General features: G+C 39.2%; 1 non-coding gene across 1 annotated transcript; it reads right to left on the minus strand.

Annotated features, from left to right (window-relative positions):
* Positions 1–1,326: 1,326 nt before the first annotated feature.
* LOC145013514 (small nucleolar RNA R71) lies at positions 1,327–1,433 on the minus strand. Its single transcript, XR_013665068.1, has one exon. It is a non-coding gene; the product is annotated as a small nucleolar RNA R71 (small nucleolar RNA).
* Positions 1,434–5,328: the final 3,895 nt, after the last annotated feature.

Raw genomic sequence — 5,328 nt, forward strand, 5'->3', positions numbered from 1 at the left:
AAGCTAGTTTGCTAAAGGATCAAATTGGTGAATACCAATTTGGTCATCTTAGGAATCAGTAGCCAAAGAAACTAAATCCATTGCACTTCTATGAAACAACCATAATAACAACAAATCCGAAGCTAAACGAAAGTCTCTTTCTCACCTTGGTTAATTCATACTTGTTTGCTTGCTTAGCTTAGTGTTAGTTTAATTAAGTGAATTTTGAGTTAATTTGGTAATTTAAGTATCTAGTCTTGCAAAACTAGGAAAACAAAACCTTTCTTATTTAATTAGTAATTAGCTAATAGTAGAATAAAGTTAATTGAAACACCGTTCCTTGAGTTCGACACTCGTTCTTACCATAGCTATACTATTGCACGATTAGGTACACTGCCTAGTGTGTTTAATAGTCTAGTTAAGTAAATTATTTTTATAATATTAACTTGAATAAAATATAAGCATATTAAATTACACATCAAGTTTTTGACGTCGTTCCCGGGGAACGACTCAGTTTTAATTACTTTATATTGCTATTGTTAGGACTATTTTATGTTCGAGTTTAGTTTTAATTTTAAGTATTTTCGTAATTTAGATTCACCACGATGTGGTGATTTATACCACATCGTGGTATAGCTACTGTAAGGATTTTATTTCTCATTTTTTTTCTTTTACGTGTTTTCTTTGTTTATTTGCAAATCGTTTATGACCCTTGGATCAAATTCATCTTTCATTCCACCACTCGAAGACCTGAAATCCGTTCTTCAAAAGAACAAGAACAAGGCTGACAAAGATACTCTGAAGTAGTCCCCTTTAAAGAGTCTGAAATCGGGTTTTGGTAAAAAGAAGGGAAAGAAAACGAGGGAGTCCAACAACACAAAAGAAGACACTGAGTACAAGATCGAGAATGAGGAAAGTTTTATTGATTTTGAAGGAAGTGATCACGAAGAACCTGACAACACCATGGCCAACATTACGGACCTCTCAATGGAGGCGTACAAGAAGAGAGTTCGAGAGGACACATGACCGGGTCTCGTGCAACCCACCATTCCTGACACTGCAACTTTTGAACTCAAAGGGCATATACTTACCGCACTGAAGGAGGTTCCTTTCACCTGAAAGGATCACGAAGATGCTTACAAGCATATAGATGAAGTGAACGACATTGCCAACTACTTTAACATCCCAAATGTGCCAAGAGAAACGGTATTGTTATGAATGCTCCCTGTCACTTTTAAGGGAGCCGCAAAAGATTGGCAAAAGGCATTACCACCAGGCGCGGTAACAACATGGGCACGGATGCGTGGACTATTTTTGGAACAATTTTGCCCACCATCCAAGGTGCCTAAGCTCAAAAAGTCCATCACCAACTTTGAAAAACAATTGGAGGAATCATTATATGAAGCTTGGGAACGTTATAAAGGTCTAATAAGGAATTGCCCCCAAAATGACCTCAATGTGCAGCAAGAGGTCTCGGTCTTTTATGATGGGTGAACGTCACCACCCGCCAACTTCTTGACTCTCAAGGCCCTCTTACTAAGAAAAATTCGGCGGAGATTAAGAAACTTATCGAAGAATTCTCTAAACATTCTATAGAATAACATAATCCACAGAATGATGTGACAAGGGGTTTAGTAAATGCTACTTCGGAGGATATGTCAGCGGTAATGGAAATGTTGCAAAGCATGGATAGACTAATGACTAAAATGGACCAAACAATCCAAGCTATTCGGGTTGGATGTGAAAACTACAACGGGCTGCATTTAACCAAGGAATATGACCTAGATGGAAATGGAAACCAGAAGGTCCAAGCTTGCTACTCAAGTGGTGATCATCTAGATGAAGACTGGAGAAAGCCTAAGAAGAAGTGGTTGCCCTATGATGAGTATAAAAAGGTCAAGGAAGAAAAGTATGAACAAAGAGGGAGGGGCATTTATCAAAGAGAAGAACCAACGGTTGAGAATAAATCTGATTTTGAGAGTATGCTCACTCGATTTGCAGCAGTATCTAAAAAAGGAACAAGGTAACTGAAGCAGCAATTAAAGAGCAACAATTAACAATCAAAGAGCAACAACTTATGATGAAGGAACAATAGGAGATGATGAAAAACCAGCAAACACTCTTGAGATATCAGCAAGCTTCGATCATAAATATAGAGAAACAACTTGGGCAACTAGCTACACATTCAAGCCATCACCATTAGAAGTGGGAAAATTATCACTCACTTAACCACTATCGACATAAACGAACCCGAAGCATAACAGGAAGGACAAGAAGAAAATAAAGATAACAAGTCTAGGCAATCACCACGGTGTGGTGGATCTACCACGGCTTGGCAAGACTCTGAGGAGAAAAATACCGAGTCGGTGAAGACATATCATCCACCACTTCCTTTCCCAAGCAGAGCAATTCAAGAGAAGCATGCTGAAGATTACCAGAAGTTCTTAGATCACATAAAATCTCTTCAAATCAACATTCCATTCCTTGAGGCTCCAGTTGAAATGCCACAGTATGCCAAGTTTTTGAAGGACCTATTGACAAACCGCAAGAAAATGGAAGGATTATCAAAAGTTGTACTAAATGAAACTTGCTCTGCTGCAATGTTAAACATGCTACCAAAGAAGATGGGGGATCCAGGGAGCATAACTTTACCGTGCCAATTCGGGAATCTAGCAACAATTCATGCTCTAGCCGACTCAGGAGCAAGTGTCAACTTGATGCCATACTCATTCTTCAAAAAGCTTGATCTTCCCGAACCGAGACCGGTCCGCATGGTTATCCATCTATCCAATAAGACTATGACCTTCCCAAGGGGCATTTGTGAAGACCTATTAGTGAAGGTAGACAAGTTCGTTTTCCCCACGGATTTTATTGTGTTGTATATGGAGGAAGATGAGTAAGTCCCGATCATTCTTGGAAGACCATTCTTGAGCACTACCCGAGCTTTAGTTGATATAAGGGAATCCAATCTTACATTACATGTTGGAGGAAGCGGTGACTTTTAGAGTTAATCAAGCGATCAAACATTCAAGGATGAATGATGATACGGCGTTTTCCGTTGATGTGTTGGATGAAATATTGGAAAAAGTACTAGTGGGATGGAAAGAAAAAGAAAATGAAGGATTTATGGTGCTTGATGAAGGAAACTTTGATCCTGAACTCGACCTTCAAGAATTGGAGAAGTTATTGGAAGAAGGCGAGTACAATGAAGCAATGCAAGAGACAGAAGAGACAACACGACGTGGTAAGGATGCCACGATGTGGAAAAGTTTTTTTCCTCGATCTGGAATTAAAAACCACGACACCACAACGTGGTAGGATCACCACGTTGTGGTGGCTGACGCAAAACCCAAACTCGAGCTGAAGGCTCTTCCCGAACACATGGAGTATGCGTTCTTAGAAGAAGAATAACAAAAGCCAGTAATCAATTCTTCCGACCAGGCAAAACACGAGAAAGAAAGCTTAGTTAAAATTCTAAAGAAGAGACAAGGTGCCATTGCATGGAAAATCACGGATATCAAGGGGATTAGTCCAGCCTATTGTTCTCATAATATCAATTTAGAAGAAGGAGCTAAACCAATAGTACAACGCCAAAGAAGGCTCAACCCAAACATGCAAGAAGTAGTTAAAAAAGAGGTGGTGAAACTATTAGATGATGGTATCATTTACTAAATATCTAATAGCACATGGGTGAGTCCAGTACATGTTGTGCCAAAGAAAAAAGGAATGACAGTGGTAACCAATGAAGCTAACAAGTTGATCCCAACAAGGATAGTTACTGGGTGGCGCGTTTGTATTGACTATCGAAGGCTTAATGATGCAACATGCAAAGATCATTTTCCGCTACCATTCATTGATCAAATGCTAGAGAGGTTGTCCAGGCATCTTTATTATTGTTTCCTTGATGGTTTCTTGGGGTACTTTCACATTCCAATTGACCCACAAGATCAAGAAAAGACAACTTTTACATGCCCAAGTGGAACATTTGCATATAGACGCATGACTTTTGGGTTATGCAATGCACCAGCCACCTTCCAAAGATGCATGATGGCTATATTTCATGGTATGATTGAGAAGTTTATGGAGGTTTTCATGGATGACTTCTCGGTTTTCGGGTCCTCTTTTGAAGACTGTTTGTCCAACTTGGATCTTATGCTAGCAAGATGTGAGAAGACCAACCTTGTTCTCAATGGGGAGAAGTGTCATTTTATGGTGAAGGAAGGCATTGTGTTAGGTCACAAGGTCTCAAGGATGGGGATAGACGTGGATAGAGCGAAGGTTGATACCATAGCCAAATTACCACCTCCAACAAATGTCAAGGGGGTAAGAAGCTTTCTAGGTCATGCAGGATTTTATAGGAGCTTTATTAAAGACTTTTCCAAGATCCCAAGGCCCTTGACTCAACTTCTCTTGAAGGATGTTCTTTCAACTTTTCTAAAGAGTTTCTTAATGCATTTCATTTGTTGAAGGAAAGATTGACCACTACACCTATTATGATAGCTCTAGATTGGAGTCTTCCTTTTGAGCTTATGTGTGATGCCAGTGATTTTGCGGTGGGAGTTATTTTGGGACAAAGAATTGACAAGCATTTTCAGCCTATCTATTATGAAATTTTTACCGACCATTCTGCCCTTAAGTATCTTTTTGATAAACAAGATGCTAAGCCAAGGTTGATTCGTTGGGTGTTGCTGCTACAAGAATTTGACATTGAAATACGAGATAAAAAGGGGATGGAGAACGTGGCTGCCGATCATCTATCGAGACTACAAAACCTGCACTTGGAGGAGTTAGAAGAAAACAAGATTGGAGATGAGTTTCCAGAAGAATATTTATTGGTTATAGCAGGAGAGATTCCATGTTTTGCAGATATAGCTAACTATTTAGCAAGTGAATACATTCCAAACGACTTGAACCGCCAATCAAAGAACAAATTCTTTTCAGAAATTAAGTATTACTTTTGGGATGAGCCATACCTCTTTCGTAGCTATGCTGATGGTATGATAAGAAAATGTGTATTCGGGAAGGAAAGTCGTGAAATCTTGAATCATTGTCATAGAGGGCCCACCGAAGGACATCATGGAGCGCAATATACAGCGAATAAGGTTTCTGATTCGAGTTTTTATTGGCCTACTATATTTAAAGATGCTACAAAAATTGTCAAAGAATGTGATTCATGCCAAAGGTTAGGAAATATTTCATCACGGAATGAGATGCCCCAAAATAGCATTCAAGTTTGTGAAATATTTGATAATTGGGGAATCGACTTCATGGGACCTTTCCCAATGTCAAAGGGAAATAAATACATATTGGTAGCAGTCGATTATGTATCCAAATGGGCGGAGGCACAAG

This window comes from Lactuca saligna, chromosome 8 (genome assembly GCF_052625555.1).
Source record: "Lactuca saligna cultivar CGN05327 chromosome 8, ASM5262555v1, whole genome shotgun sequence".
NCBI lineage: Eukaryota > Viridiplantae > Streptophyta > Magnoliopsida > Asterales > Asteraceae > Lactuca > Lactuca saligna.